Source organism: Lampris incognitus, chromosome 7 (genome assembly GCF_029633865.1).
Source record: "Lampris incognitus isolate fLamInc1 chromosome 7, fLamInc1.hap2, whole genome shotgun sequence".
NCBI lineage: Eukaryota > Metazoa > Chordata > Actinopteri > Lampriformes > Lampridae > Lampris > Lampris incognitus.
This window is the reverse complement of record NC_079217.1, coordinates 12,891,272-12,908,601: the sequence shown is the minus strand read 5'-3', so window position 1 is coordinate 12,908,601 and position 17,330 is coordinate 12,891,272. Positions and strand designations below refer to the sequence as shown.

General features: G+C 42.9%; 1 protein-coding gene across 1 annotated transcript in view; it reads right to left on the bottom strand.

Annotated features, from left to right (window-relative positions):
• Positions 1-3,469, bottom strand: part of cadm2b (cell adhesion molecule 2b) — a 36,362-nt gene extending 32,893 nt beyond the window's left edge. Inside the window, exon 1 of the mRNA XM_056283823.1 lies at positions 3,460-3,469. The gene's annotated coding sequence lies outside the window, so the exon portion shown is untranslated. The remainder of the gene's footprint in view (positions 1-3,459) is intronic.
• Positions 3,470-17,330: the final 13,861 nt, after the last annotated feature.

The window sequence follows — 17,330 nt, the reverse complement described above, 5'->3', positions numbered from 1 at the left end:
TAGTGATTACATTTAGGACAGTATATTCAGTATTCAGACACTTCATACTTTTTCAGTGTAATCTACCCAACCCTACTTGGGGGTGATAAAAAGCTGCAACTGTCTATTACTCATACAAAAATAATCCCTCTCAATCATCGCTTATGACCCACTAGACGTGTGGCAGTGTCTGTATCTGCAGAGACCCTGTCCTCTGCCTGAATTTTCTTATTTTGCTGTGTATGGGACGTTTCTGGCCCTGTGATGGTCTGGCGGCCTGTCCAGGGTGTCTCCCTGCCTGCTGCCTAATGGCTGCTGGGATAGGCTCCAGCATCCCCGCAACCCTGAGAGCAGGATAAGCGGTTCAGACAATGGATGGATGGATGGATGGATTTGTCTATTACAACACTGGTTTAGGTGATCACCTACATTGCAGCCGTCACTTCAAATTCATTATTTAACATACAGAAACAAACATTTTCTAGGTCTCTATCCTTAGTCTGCACCACCAATGAAAACCTTTACCCCTGGCCTGAACAGAACCAGTTAGCCTAGATTTAGAAGGAAAACAGGAAATTAAGATGATAATAGTCCTTAGACACCTCACAAGGGAAACATTTCACTTACAATTGCCACTTCTACTACAATACTTCTGCTGCTACCATCGTACTTCTTCTGCTGCATTTACAACCTCAACCTCTACTACGACTGAAACTACCGCTACCACTACTACTAGCACTTCTGCTACTTCTACCAATATCATCGTCATCATTAAATCCACCATTATATGAATTGCCAGTTCAGCTCTGAATAGCTCTTCAGTAATTATTTGAAGAAATTGGAGACTCACCAGTGAAAGGCTCATTCAGGTGTGACTATACTGAAATAAACCCGGGAAAGCCGAACTGAAAAAGGTCATCTGCTACTTGTCATCTCTAATACAATGTCAAATTCAGAATCACCTATTCACACAAGCAGCCAACCACAGGGGGATGAAAAGAAAGTGCTCTTCATTGAATAAATTACACATTCTTAATCCTCACTCCCTATAGGCTTGACCAGCTCTCTCCCTCGACACTCTTTCATCTTAAGTAATTTGAACTCCATTGGGTTCTCTTACGCAGGGCAAATCTGGCAAAGTGCAGTGGAAATGGGTCTTGATTAGGATTTAATCAGCATGGCCAGTGCAAAGCGATGCCGTGGAAGATGAGACTAACAACATCCCTTTGAAAATCACTATTCAACGCCACCGTTCACGTTTGAATGTAGTGATAAACATACACAGTACACATGAAACACAATTGAATTAGCCCGAAATGGTTATTGCATTCACCCAAACACGAGTCATTGTCTGAAACATTCATCTTCAGTTTTAATTTAACGATCATTTCATGGTGATTACCACATAAACATAAAAACTGGAAAATTATGGCCTTATAAGATACCGATGATCCTAAAAGTTTATTAACAGTGCCTTTTTTATTATCTATGAATACAGAACAGACTAGAACAAGCTGTGACTTCGGAGAACAAGCTCCGTTTGCTGTGGGGCTTAATACAAACATTTGATAGTCTCACTGTTGCAAACAGCATCCTGAAACAAAGCTGCATGGATGCTCTTTGTAGCTAAACATCCTCACCACGCAGCTCTGAAATGCCCAGAGGCTCTGGCAGAGAACACCAAACCGACTGGAGGACGGATACATTGGAAAGGTGATGGGGGTCTAAGCAAACTGAGTACAGGAACTAAAAAGATGTGGAGAGTAGAATGGGAGGATCAAAGTTTTGGATAAGATGACACACCTCTTCTGGCCTATATCCCTCTATCTCTTGGAGACAGGGGAGGAACGGGGCAGAAGATTCCTTTTGTACCTCGTATCCCCTATTCCTGGAGAGCAAACACTGCCAAGATGATGATAAACACTGACTGTACTGAAGGCAGAAGACAGGATTTTTTTTTTTGAGCTGAGGTATTGAGATCTTTTGGTTCAATACCAAAGCAGCGATTATATAAACCAGAGCGAAATCTGTGATGTCTGATGTTCTGAACTACAGAGTATGATTTATTTTTCCCCCTTTCTTCAAAATAGCTTTAGTACCCAAGCAGAAGTAAATCATATACATGTTTTCACTGCCCAAATGCTGTTGTACGCTTTTAAATTGAGTCAAGACATGGATTCCCAGCAGCACTTTGTAGACTCGAGAGAGGCAAGTTTATCAGACAGCTGCCAGCACTGTACACAGCCACACTGGCTGTGAGCAGACCGATAGAAACTGAGACATATAAAGGTTTGAATAACCCAAAGACAAGCATAATGTATTACTCAAACAGCATAGGGTCAGGAAACTACTATCAGAATTCAATCCCGACTAGAGGCCCAGATTTTGGGCAGATCTGTCACAATCAGACCCAAATGCCAACGGCTGACAAAGCTCTTTTCCAGGTGCTTTCGGAAATCAATGTGATGAAAAGGTTCATTTCCCCCAAACCCTAGATAGCTCCTGTGCTGTTCATTCTGCTTAGAAGGCAGCATAAATCTGCAACCTGACCTTGTGTGTGCTACAGCCTTGCAGCATGGCAGCTTAATGTGCAGTACATCTCCTCTGATGGAGGCCTTACCAAGGCTGTCTCAAATCAGTAAAACTGACACCCCAGCTTCCTTGGGGCAAGGGATAGTCTCGCTACTGCCCACTGATGCAAAAAAAAAAAATGTTTGCCTTGTTTCTCAAGACACTCCTTTGCACCACAGACCATGTCAGTCGAGGAGCCTTCTGAGGTTGCCCAAGAGAGCCAATTGTCTGTCAGATTCAGACTTGGAAATCTAGGTGGCTATTACTAAAAGTAACCCAGATGTCAATGCCCAAGGCCCATTTCTTACATGTGTAAACCACTATAACGTGGTTTATCACTATTCTAGTGTAGATGATAAGAACTGGCGGACTGGTTGACAGCGAGCTCAGTCTCCAGAGCTAAACAGCAGAAGCAGGTAATCTGGGAGTGAACTCACCCCATCACTACAACTGCCTTGCACTAGCAGAGAGATCTTAAATGATATACCTAAAAGGAATGGCATATTTGCTAACTTGTCAGAAGCAAAGACCCATCTTATATCGATCCATTAATTTTTGGATATATCCATCCATTAATATTTGGATAGAATCCCATGTTGCCTGAACGTCCGTCCAAGCATGGCGGGGATGCTGACTTAATTCAAAACTCAATTTTTAAAACGAAGTCTTAATTTTGATATTAAATTTGAGCCTTTTGAGGTGTTATGTGCCCCTCTCCAACCATCCAATTACAAAATAATTCCACTGGGTTGTACTATACATGGGCCCTACTCTCATTCTTTAGGTAACTTGTGTCAGATCTGGTTTACACAATACATTTGATCCTCTTAGCCAGCGAGTCTTAGAAATTATTGACACCCTTGGCTTCACCCAGTTTGTCTGTGAGGCTACGCATCACAGCAGCAACACCCTTGACCTTGTTCTTGCACAGGCAGTAAAGATTTCTGACCTGTTTGTCTCTTCCTATACTGCTGCCGTGTTGGACCACCACCTAATTGAATTTCAAGTCACGTTAACTTTTCCTGGTAGTAATGGCAATAATGTGTTTGGCAGCTGTCACACTAATCCTTCAGCTATGGTAGCATTTACTGACAAATTGCCAAATGTCCTGGCTCCTTTCACGGAATTTAATGGCTCTGTGGACTATTTCCCCTGTTAACCACATACAGTTCGTTCAAATGTACTTGGGCGAGTAGCACTGCTAACTACAAAACCCCTGCATTTAACCAACACCATGGTTTACAAATGAGACATGAACTCTTAAACTGTTTTGCAAAAAAAAAAAACATGGACAGAAAAAAAAAGAGTACACCCAAACAACAAAATATTTTCACCTTGTATCACACAACAGCCTTTTAAGTTAAAAGAGGACATTAATAGCAGCTGAAACTTTCTATTCGAACCAGAATCATGTAGGTTTGCACATAAGTAGAGTTTGATTCCGGTTTCGTGGCTCTCTCAGTGTACTTAACATAGAATAACAACACTACAACACAACAGTCTTCAGATATATACACAAGGATTGACTCTATACAGGTGAAATAAGATGCAGAGAATATATCAGAGATGCTGAAATAGCTGTTAGCAGGTTACTTACATTCATGCCTGAGGTAGAGACATGACAGAGCGTACCAGTACGCATTGACTGACATTACTGACATTGATTAATTATTTTTATGCTATTTTTTTCATAGATTTTCTCTACAGCATACATAAAATGTAGGTTTTTCTACCCCCTCTGAACTGACTTTATACGAAAGCATCAAAGATGGCATGACCCATGTGACATACACCTTCAGTCTAACCCACACCTACACCATTTTTTTTTTGCCTTTTCCTAAATGTGAGTAGGTGGAAACAGACTGCAAACAGTGAATGCAAACAGTGAATGCTTACTCATTCTTTAACACTATTTACCAATGGCTCTTGATGGTTTAGTGAAAATGTGTTCTGTCTATGAGGACAATTTTTAGGTAAGGACAGTTTCACGGGAGCTGTCGCCCCACGAAACCAATACGTGAAATGAGAGCGAGAACACAAGGTCTTGGCGTGCCTCTGCCTTCTCAAGCCAGGGACTCCACTCTTTGCAATTAAAGTGTGTTTGCTGCTGGCTGTGTCTGTTCAGCGACTGTGTGGGCAGGAGTTAAATTGGGATTTGTTATATTGGGGGGGGGGCTCTGTGGTTTCAGGGGTGCACGTGTGTGCGCATAGACTACAAAATCTGATTAATATCATTTGAGAAACTTCCCTCATTTCTACAGGTAACTAACCTCTGAAACTGAAATTTAGAGGACATGAAGTTATGCATCATATGCACATTATCTAAACACAAACAGAAGTGTAAAAAAGTGTAATAGAGTAAAATTAAACGAAGCCTTGTTCCTTCGAGAGGCAAAGACTGCAAGCTAGCTCCTTTTCATTAATTCATGTTATCGCTAGGAAATGGCCAAACAAGCCTGCATTACCTTAGCCATGGTGTAATGTAAGTTGCTCCGATGTTCTGCTCAAACCACGATAGTCCTGACAACACCGAGAGATTTCAGTACGTGCTAGCTTGCCTGACAGTTTAACTCGAACTAGCTTGCCAGCTAGCTTAATGTAGCGACTACAAAGACAGGGGGCGACCTGCCACAATCTAGCTTGCGTTAGCATCATTTTGTAAAAGTGAACCATTCTTTAAGCAGAATATCAGATCAATTTACATTCTGTTATTAAACCTGTCAGCTTGCCATCCACCTATGCCACATACCGGCCTGTAGCCCAACTGGATTAACGGGATGGTTCAGATCAATTTAGTCACAAAATGGCGCTGGCTGCTGATATTACTGCCATACCATCCATCCATCCATCCATTACCTGAACCGCTTATCCTGCTCTCAGGGTCACGGGGATGCTGGAGCCTATCTCAGCTGTCATTGGGCAGCAGGTGGGGAGACACCCTGGACAGGCCACCAGGCCATCACAGGGCCGACACACATACAAACCCATTCGTACCTAGGTACAATTTAGTACGGCTGATTCACCAGACTTACATGTCTTTGGACTGTGGGAGGAAACCAGAGCCCCCAGAGGAAACCCACGCAGACACGGGGAGAACATGCAAACTCCACACAGAGGATGACCCGGGATGACTCACCAAGGTTGGACTAACCTGGGGCTTGAACCCAGGACCTTTTTGCTGTGAGGTGACCGCGCTAACCACTGCACCACTGTGCCGCCAATTACTGCCATACCTAACTAGCTAAAATGAGTTACTTGGCTGTCTGAGGATATGATGAGTTTGCCTTGATTTAAAACTAAAAAACTTGATGATAATGAATGACCATGGTCGCTGGTTGTAGTTAATTAAGTTTACAGCAGTTTGCTAAAATATCGGTGTTGATAGAGGAGACATTGTTTAGTGGCAATATCAGACGAACTGCGTGAGTGGGATAATCGCTCTCTGCCGCATGCACATGAAAGACAGAGAGCCATGGGTGAGTATACCACGCAGTTCATCTGATATTCCCACTAGGGATGCCACAGTGAGGACAACTTTTCCACCGGTTATGATGACAACACCGGTGCTACCGGATACACCGATCGGACATTTTCTGTGGGGGGTGCGCCTTCGCCGGGGCGCAGCAGCCAAGGGATATGACTGTTAAACTCGAAAAAACATGAATCGTTATTGATTTGAATGGCCAGGCAGCATGTACTATGTACTATATTTATTCTTTTAACAATAAAGGTAGAATAAAAATGTATAAATAAATTAATCGTTGATGGAAGATGTTTATTTTATGTGTTTATATATTTATCTATTATTTTTATTCTTCTTCTTTTTTTTTGCCGGTGCTTCCACCTGATGGCATTTGAGATGCTTTGCGGCGGTGCTGAGCCCTGGACGGCCCCGGCCCAATTTAATCCCTGTGTGTGGGTGTTTCTGGACATATTCCAGGCCTACTGGTGCAGCGGGGGGTGGGGGGGTGGGTCGTCTCTTTCCCATCACACATGTGGCTGCAATTAAGAGAAGGAAAGGGCCATGTTCCAGGAGGCCATTGTTCTTGCCTGCTCGGTCAGAGATCCCACTGAGCAGATGTGACTCAAATTGGACACGTTTTCAGTGCTTGAGGGAGAGAAGGGGTGAAGCTAGGCTACAATCACCCCTCTGGTGGTGAATAATGAGACCGAAGGATTTTTATTTTTTCCCTGTCCAATATTTCAGCATATTGAGGAAGATATACACAATGATTATTTAGCCACCGCAAAACCCCACCATCTAAGCGTATCTCTGCAGGCCTCCACAGTGTAAATGTATCCCAGAAGATACAGCCCTGAAGCAAATTTAAATGCAAAAAAAAATTTCAACATTATAGTGCAAGTTTAAAAACAGGCGTATTTCAGGGTGGTTTGTATTTTACGACTTTATGTGAGCAGTGCTATAGTGTAATGATTTTCAAAAGAGAGGACAGAGGTGCAGCTATTTGACCCTTCTAAATTTAACCTTGAAGACTGGTCTGCGGCACCGCGAAGTAAACGAAACACTTGGTGGAACAAACTTAAAGCTTCACTTCTAGAGAATAGCTTGAAGAGCCAAGTGTCTGTTTCAAGGCATAACAATTTAAAACCATCCTGGCCTTTCAGAAATAACAGGCTGAGTATTAGCAAAATCATCACCTACACTTCACTCTGCCCTCAAAAGGGAATAATGTTCATTCAGTTTGGCAATGACAGAAACCCCGGTGAACCTGTGATTTTATCTTGCCTTGGATAGAGTCCTTTGACAAGCTACGAACAAACGGATGCAGGAAACCATCCTCAGCACTTTACAAAGTCAGGTAGGCGTCATGTGTCACTCTTTCATAGTTATTTTTAAGTCAAACTCTGACAACCCGCACAGGTGTGGCCTGATAGACAGCCATTTACTGTAGACAAACGGGTGTGGACAGAAATAAACCGAGGGAGGGCGAAGTGCGTGGAGAGATAAACAGAAAAGATTAAAAAAAAATCCTAGCAAAAAAGAGAGAAAAAAGAAGCCAAGTGTCCAATGCTGGTCTCTTGCACCATGCTAACCTTGAAATGTTGTGTGTTTACCCGAATGGTAGTGTACTGGTGTAAAGTGCTTTCACTGGTGCTCAGCGTGGTAATTATTTCCTTGGTAATTATCCTTCATTCTCCTAGGCTAATGAATGTTTTAACGCTCACATCAGAGCATTTATTTAACACATAACAGCATTTTGATTACCGCAAGCCAATTAAGATCAATTTTGCCATGTGACCTTTACAATCCTGGCTGAAAACCCCACTTAAATGCCATAAATGACAATCCATAAATATTTGGGGGATGAAACAGAGATGAGATATAAGTTAAGTTGATGCAGAATCTGGGGTGGAATAAACGGTACACCGCTTGCTTATCTTTGGTTGGTGGGCACGCATCAAATGTAAAATCCATTGTCGTCTACCTTTGACATACAACACACAACCGGTTCCCATTAACTGAATTATTCATATTCACCATATTTGATAAAGGATCCTGCCACTATTCTGTGGGGCTCCAAGAATCTCATTATCATTCCCTACAACACCACCGCTTAGGTTTTATCCTTTTACCTACAGAAGCCAAAAGGGAAGTAAATCATAATGAAGACAGCAAAGGACAGCTCTATTCTCATTTGTCTTGCTCGATAATAATAATTCATCACCCCGACAACATACAAAAAGGATAATTCCGCAAAAGACATATGGCCCACATCGATTCCTTTGTTGGGGCAGCCCACCACAGAGTTGTTCCCTTCGACAGTCCCAGCTAATTGGCCTAATGAATGAAAGATGTGCTGGCCCGGCTCTGAAGCGATCCGTCTCATTCCTCCTATGCCTGGGACGGGAGTGCAAAGAAATCTGCATGTGGGATGGCCTTCCTTTTGCCATAGTTTAAAGTCTGAAGCCTCAGGGGTAGCAACAATCAACCAAGACATGGATATCCATAATGAACGAGGAGGAGCATGCAAGGGAGCCAGTTGGCATAATATGAGAGAGAGAGGGTTGTTTAGCCTCAGACTAATGTTGCAGACACAGTCCGAGCCATATGGATCAGCTTTGGGAATCCGGCAAGGTTAACGCTCTCCTGGAGCCACACAAGATTTGACTGAGCCTCTTAATGAGGAAGATGAGAATAAGCCTTTGCTATCATTTACAGACTGAACAAAAATGCTTCAAAGGATAATACTGTATTTGATCTTATTTTCGTAGTTTTTGCCATTTTGCATATTGGTTATAATAAAGTTTTACTCACAGGCTTCATTTCTGAAATGTTGGACGCAGGACTATCGCTGAACTTAGTTGTACCATGGCATCTTACGGGGCAACCGAACACAAGTGACAGACTTGTTTCAACAAGTTGATTTTAACCCAATTATCTGAACCACTGATTTCGAACTGAAAACAAAAGTGCAAGTTAAAAGTTGTTACCCCAGGGCATCTGGGCAACAACTAGCATAGCGCTTGGCCATGTCTGCGGGTGGGGAGCTGGATGTGGGTATGTGTTCTGGTCGCTGCACTAGCGCCTCGTCTGGACAGCCGCCTGTTGGGGGGGGGACTGGGGGGGGCAGCGTGATCCTCCCATGTGCTACGTTCCCCTGGTGAAACCCCTCACCGTCAGGTGAAAAGAAGTGGCTGGTGACTCCACATGTAGTATATGAGGAAGCATATGGTAGTCTGCATCCCTCCCGAGCTCAGCAGAGAGGGGTGGAGCAGTGACCGGGATGGCTCGGAAAATAGGGTAATTGGCCAGATACAATTGGGAAGAAAAAGGGGGCAAAAGAAAAAAAAAGTTGTTACCCAAAATGCCCTGATCACATTGCTGAGCTGCAGCCTGGTTCATCTTGCAGGAATGACTATAACCTGCACCTACCATAGGCAGTAGTCACCATCGACTAACAAACTACACAGCCAGTGCAGTTGACAAGTCTTAGACAATGGGAAATCATGTACAAAGTCTAACTGAGGCACTACTTGGTTGTCGTGATGGGTTTAACACTTGGGTTCGGTCGCCTGATAAAACGATGTCTAGTGGTGGTCCCATGTCCAACATCTCCAAAATGAAGCAGGTGAGTAAAATGACATTATAATTGACATGCAAGAGGGCAAAAACTACAAAAATAAGACCTAAATAACGGAATTATCTTTTAAGCTACTTTTCTGCCATCTGCCTAACATCCCATCCCTGATATCTCATCCTCCCCATGTCGGTAAGCAGTACTGACATTGCCATGTAGACGAAATGTAGGTCATAGCTTGTAGGACATATCCCCAGGATTACTGTAGGTCCACCTGCAGAGAGGATTTCCCAAGTGTTGATGAGACTATGTTTGTATGTGTATAATGTTTAGGTCAGAACACGCTCATCATGCGTTTTCTCTTCATCAACATACCCGCTATCATGGTCGCTGCTGTACAGGTAAGCAGAAGGTAGAGTTTAAGATGCATTTTTACATGAAATTGATTTCCTGACTTGTGCTCAGCGTGAGCTGTAGCTGGCAAAGTGGAGTTATGATATTCAACGCCTTTTTAATTCTGGCAGTGCACACAAATCCCTTCTCTCCTTGGCTGTAATTGCTACTCTGTGGGACACATCCTTATTCCTCAAACCTGAATGCATTAAATGTGAAAAATTATAGTCCGCGCAAGGGTCAGGTTTTGTCTTACTTTACCCAGCAGCTATCAAATGCAATCGATACGATGAAGAAAGACGATTTTCTGTTAGCGGTTTCTCTCTTTGCTTGACTAAAGCGTTTTGAAAGATTTAAAAGGTCATTTTTATGCTCCTTTACTCCTTCACTTTTTTTTAATATCGAAATTTCAAACACAGCCAGACAATTATCCTTATCGAGAGATTCTTAAAAAAAAAAAGCCTTCCAGTGCTTTTTGTCTAATTTAAGAAGCAATAGCAGATGTATTTTTACATCTCACCATTTTTTTGTGAGTATTCAGACTCCATAAAAAAAGCCCAAAACAAACTGAACAACCTCAAGTTGAAGTTGAAGTTGAACTTTATTGTCGTGTGTACCGGAATACAATGAAATTCCTCTCTGTGCCGTAACACAAAGGACAGACACAAGGACACGCCATCCAAAAAAAAAAAAAAAAAAACCTCAGTAAAAGGACAAAGTGAGCTGAAATACCAGTGTGGGAAAACTTAGACCTGCACCAAATAATGACACATGGTGATGCCTTCATTTCCACCCGAGAGAATTAAACGCAGAGAGGTAAACAACGGAGCGAGGAGGAGCCCGGAAAACGACAAACGTTTGAAAAGCAAGAGGTTCATCTGAACAGCTGATGAAATAAGAAAACACTTTTCATCAGTCACACCACTGAACTCGGAGGATTTGAGTTTCTGGAGGATGTGAACGCAATGGCAGTCTGCGACACTTTAATCTAATTTACTCGGTGTCCTCCGCTTCAAAACGTTGGGTTCAGAGGTTAAGTGGAAATGGCGTTGTGTGACTAGCTGTTCATCAGGAGGTGAAAATACCCCAGTCTCAAGCTATACGTCGGCCTGCAGTTAGTCGTTGGCCTGAAAGGTGGCTTAAGGTGGAATCTACTTCAACTTCGATTATTTCGTTGGCTCCTACACAGGCAAAAAAGAAATGTCCGCTGTTCATCCAGCTAAAGTGCAGGAAGAATAAATAACCACATTGGTACGGAGAGGAGTTATGCACACTAAAATCTGCACAAATTTCACTTGATAAACTGAGATTTGAGTCAATCAGACCTTCATGAGAGCAAATGTCTACATATAGCATTCATTTGGCTTCAACAGAAAATTACAACGCATGAGAGAGAGGGACAGTCCCAGCCTTCTGCCAAGCAATTTACTGTTGTCTTCCCAGGCATCCCGCCCTCTCCCTTGCATGAAGCTGTGTTGTTCCACGCCTCCCTTTCCCGCCAATGGCCTCGTGGGCATTGTATTAGTTGCGCCAATAAAGCTTTTCATCTGGCTGTTTAAAAGGAGATGGAGGGGAAGTGGTCTCACACTTAGCCTGGGCAACCTCTACCGAGTGGAGTACATTCATTTTGTCATCTGCATTGCCCAGGATAAGGATTCTGTCATGCATTACAAACGGCTGCCCCAGCAGGACAAAGAAGCCTTTACACACTGAGCTCTCTGGTTTCTTTCCATCCCCACTCACTCATACCATCAGCACATTCAATTAACATTCAGATACAGCTTTTTTACTGTCTTTGCCTGATCTATCTATCTATCTATCTATCTATCTATCTATCTATCTATCTATCTATCTATCTATCTATCTATCTATCTATCTATCTATCTATCTATCTATCTATATAGAGTGTATGTTTGTATGCTCACTTAAAACTCCAGAAATACTCATTGTAGAACAAAAATAAAGGTATCTTTAGAATCAGCACTTTCCAGGGATTGCACAGTTAAAAAAATATATTCAAAAACCAAGTAAAAAATTTGATTTATTTGCGAAATTGAGTTTATTTTGTGGCGATTTGTGGCGGTGGTGGATTTGTGGCGATTAATACACGCATTAGCAAAGAAGCTTGATGAATGGATTGAAAATTATGACATTTGATCATTTTCGTTAATAAGATTCGTTTAGTCGACATTCGTTTATCACATGTATCATATCATAAATTATCCTATATTTCATCATTGCTTATATTGTAAAGATCAGATTGTGTTGGTTGTTTTGGTGAGAACATTTTCCCTGGGCAACACTGGGCACCTCTGCTAGTATGTGTATGTGTATGTGTGTGTGTGTGCGTGTGTGTGTGTGTGTGTGTGTGTGTGTATGTACGAGTACCCCAATTTAAATGAATGAAAGCTAATATTTCAGGGGTTCACCCTGTCTTATATATTTACACAGTTCAGGTGCCAGCTGATGTTAACGAATATGAACGAGGCTGTTCCTTATGGAAAGCGGGGATATGGAAAATAAGTCGTCTAAAGGGCAATAAGCAGATGCAACATTTACGGTACCCCTGTTTGAACATATGGTCATCAGTTATTTATGTGAAGGTTGATGGACATAGGCTATATATCCTCCAACCAAAGAGACAAATATAACAGTTCTAAAATGGATGTGGTTTGGTTAATTGAAGTGAAAACATACATCTGTTGAGTATATTCACACAAACACATCTCCTTTAATTTGGTTAACTTTTGTATTTGCGAGTAATTTCATCTAATGAAACACCTTAGACCTCATTTCAACATTCATTCACCTAGAGGCAGACATACTTCTCCAAATCATACTGCAAGCCCTATTCTCTTATTTTATTCATGCGTTTCTCTCCTATCAAATGTAATTCAAATGAAAGTTCGTCAGTTACCAAACCAATGATATTAAATTAACAGCTACAGGATAAAAAAAAAACCTCACGTCTAATGCTGTGAGAAGCAATGAAGGGCAAACACCTACTGGATCAGTTCACCGTCAGACTCCCTTCAAACCCAATTCCAATTTATCAACTCCAGACCTTTGTCACCTTTAAATTGGATTTGGCCTGTGAGAAAACATGATAATTCTTTCTGGCTGAAGCCTTGTTTCACCAGACTGCAGCAATTTGCTTCTGCGTGGTATGGCATTATAACCACTATACATATCTAAGGTGGCTGTGATGTTAATTAAGCCAAATAAAGTCACAATCCATAACCGTAAGAACATTAATTAATCCAAAAAAAAAGGTGTCACACAATTGCAAAAGCATGACACACACACACACAAAAAACCCATTTTCTCTCTGTTTAGTTAATGCCAGAGACGAGACAACTGAGGGTTGTGCGTTTCCTCCTTCATACTGCCCTTTCTTTGTTCACTGGTGCCATACTGTTTGCACACAGACACTGTACTGGTTTGCACACAACATTGCATTCCAAGTGTATCTGATAAAGTAGAACACTGTGGTGGCATAATATGATCCAGATATCTTTAAAATGTCTCATTATTTAATCATGACGGCCATTGTGCCCAGAATTTATTACTCACCTTTCTTGTCCCCAAAGAAGAGGGTTTGTTGTGCAGGGTTTGACCACTGGAGGGAGGTGTTATCATTGAAATCCACACGACAGGTCATGTTCGCTGTGGCCCCCTCCACCACCGTCACATTCTGCGTTATGGGAAACTGACCTTGGCTTCCTGTGAGATAATAAGACATGAGAGCTGGGGTCACGGTCTTGACGTGAGACAGATTGCCGTTTCGGGTTGACAATCGCTGTTGTCTCACCACTGAATCATCAATTTAGAGGGGAAAAAGGGACAATCACCATCGTAACGCCCGTTCTCAGTAACGAGCTGACTATTCGATTACACGTTCAAAGATTATCCAACGGGATTACGGTGGACACGGTCCCGTGTCTCTGGTAGGTGCTAGAGCTGGAAGAAAGCAAGTTTCTACAATGAAAAACAACGGTCGCTAACAATCCCCGAGCTTTCTTTGTTGCCTTATTGCAAATCCCTAACTGGTAGCATGGCCTAATTAGAGGCGAGTCATGTTTTGCTGTAGAGTCCACAGCTGCAGCTGGGTGTTAAATTGACACATAATCCAAGACACTGTGGACCTTCGATCCAAGCGACTGCCCTACCAAGAAACAGCCAGTGGTTACACTGTGCAGAAGACATCCAAATGAGCCTTAATCAGCCAGCCTTGCTGGATTTTACCTTCTCATTCTACATTTGTACTTGTCTTCACAGTAAAGTCCCCTAATTACATTTCAGAAGCATTTCATTTAGCAACTTTATGTTTTATTGAACTCTGTCAGCGCTCTAAACAAATGTGCAACACCAAAACCGAAGCTCTTTTGCACAGGGACCTGTCTAAGAACAATGCACACGGTCTAACGCGAGCCTGACTTGCATGTTAAATGACGACAACAGCAAGAGTCGTTATCTTTTCTTTCTCAACTGTGTTGTAATTCCCGAGTTCATGTTTTAAACAGGAAGGAGTTTGCCTGAGTGATTTGTTGCAAACAAGTTCATCTTTTTGCATGCACATCTCGTTTTGATGTCTCAGGGCTGCCTTGGTTTCCTGCTTTGTGGCTGCAATAGAGAATAATGAGTCCAAATATGAAGGTGACATTGTTTCTGCCTTTCTCAGGTACGGTTCACCACGGGGACGTTTCAACTAAGGGAGCAGCTGCCCGCCTCATTAGTCTGGCTCAATTGGGGATCATAGGGGCCTGGGAATGCCAAAGGTTTGTAGTGCTCCTTGACTTCGACTGTCCTGATTGAGACCGCTGTCGGGTGTAGATGAAGGTAAACCTCACTATAAATATAACAATAAGAATATGGAAATTGAATTTGTGCCATGGGTGCACATTACTATACTCAGCTGTTAATAGTGATGTGAAAACCATGAAATAACCATGTCGATAAACATCATGGCTAAATGCTTAGATTTAGCCCACGGTTGATATAGTCCTGGCTGCTCAAGTTGTGAAATCGGGGGGGGGGGCATCTGGGTGGCATGGCGGTCTATTCCGTTGCCTACCAACACAGGGATCGCTGGTTCGAATCCCTGCGTTACCTCTGGCTTGGTCAGGTGTCCCTACAGACACAATTTGCCATGCCTGCAGGTGGGAAGCCGGATGTGGGTATGTGTCCTGGTCGCTGCACTAGCGCCTCCTCTGGTCGGTTGGGGCGCTTGTTCGGGGGAACTGGGGGGAATAGCGTGATCCTCCCACGTACTACGCCCCCCTGGCGAAGCTCTTCACTGTCAGGTGAAAAGAAGCAGCTGGCGACTCCACGTGTATCGGAGGAGACATGTGGGAGTCTGTTGCCCTCCCGGATCAGCAGACGGGGTGGAGCAGCGAACGGAACAGCTTGGAAAATAGGGTAATTGGCCAAGTACAATTGGGGAGAAAAAGGGGGAACCCCCCCCCCCAAAAAGTTGTGAAATCAGGGACAATTTGGATGTAAGCTGGTGAAGGCCTTATCCCCGACTGACGGTGTAACGCCAATCATGGCTATCAACCGATTCCTTGCATCTCTACTGAATATAGTATATAGCTATATAAGATAATTTGAGGGGATGGCATAAAACAAACACACAAAACACCAAACATTAAAGACTGTAACACTTGATCCCTGACAAAAAGAGCACAAAAAATGCAAAGTGTCGTTGTGGTTGTTGTTGTCGTATGTATGCCACTGCCAGGTTGTAAGATCCTTTTTAGTAACTTCTGACATCCATGCCACCAATAAACCAATTGCATGTAATTGCTAGCATGGCTGCATTTTTGAAGGGGTGTCAGTGAAGGACACCTACTCTCCAGTTAACTGTGCTTCCCTGAATACATTCATGAAACTCCACTGTTTAGAGACAAAACCCCGGGGTAGCATCTGCTGTCATGTCTTTGGAAACATGTTCCCCTACACTTACAGGCAAATGTCAGCTCTCAAAAACAATACACGGTGACTGGTATTAGATCTGTAGCAACAGTGCTGACCAGCAATGGAGGAGTGGCCTTTTGCAAGACACTGAACCCATCACCGCTCTCATCTGTCTAAAGAAGAGCATATGGATCAAGCTATGTCATGTAGGACTCCTTAGTTTACTTTGGTGGGATAAACTACTGTTGAGGTACGATTGTAATTCCCTACACGTATGGCTTTAACCGAGTGAAAGGAACAAATGATTGTGGGGGACACGGCTCTTGCACTTTAAGGAAGCTAGAAGAAACTCAAACACATTAAGACCCTGTAATGACCCAAGAAAGTTTGAAAAGTTGACAAATGGAGCTTTTTATATACATGCACTTTCACTTTAATGTAAAGTACACTGCATTGCATTTTAAAATGCCTGTATGCACGCTCAATAATCCAGGTAGGAAAACCAAAGAAGGTTGAATCAGTTCATCTGGACACAACCTTTATTCACAGATACGCTTCAGGCCAGGACTCCGCAGTCTACACCCCTCTACAGGCCATCGGCCACGCTTTCAAGGACGAGGATGTGCGCATCCTTGATTGGGAGGGACGCTGGGTTTGAACGGGGAGTCAAAGAGGCCATCTATGTTAAGAGAGAAGGACCATCCCTGAACCCGGGGGCGGGGGGGGGGGGGCAAAGAGTACTTCTGTCACCATCGTACAATGCTGTGATTGCAAACATTCCCAAATCCTCTGTGAATAGTACACATGGCTATTGTAACTCTAGTTAATGGTCACGCCCATATTTGCATATGAAACTGGTCGTTGGTTTTGGTTGTTATGCAACTGTAGTATTGTTTATAAGGGTGGGAATAGCTGCAAATTCATATTAGACTTGGCCGCATTCATACAAAGGTCCACCTTGGGGGCTGCACATTCACAGACTGACAGGCAAGACGTTTTTATTAGGTAGATTTTTCAGCTTGAGCGCTGCATATTAAAAACTTTTTTTTGCCCATATTTCCCATTCAGTTGACTGGGGCACTGCACAAAAGTCTTATAATGGCAGGAAAAAAAAAACACCGGTTTTCATGTCAGTGTGTGTGTGTGTATTTGCCTGCCTGCTGCTAGTCTCGCCTACTACTGGGCCTGTCAGCCTAATAATTTTTGTGCACAGCTATGACTGTATGATCAAGGACCTCTTGTTGTTGCGGTGATTCAAAACCTTTGAAAAACCTGTTTTATACAGCAACTGAGTGCTAACTCCTTTGCTGGTTTGTTGCCAAGTCCGAGCACGAGAGAAGGGGAGATATGCCTGGTGGGGATCTGCACTCTACAGAGTGTACTCTTCTAGTGTTCCTTAAAATGAAGCCAAATAAATGAATTACAGATCAT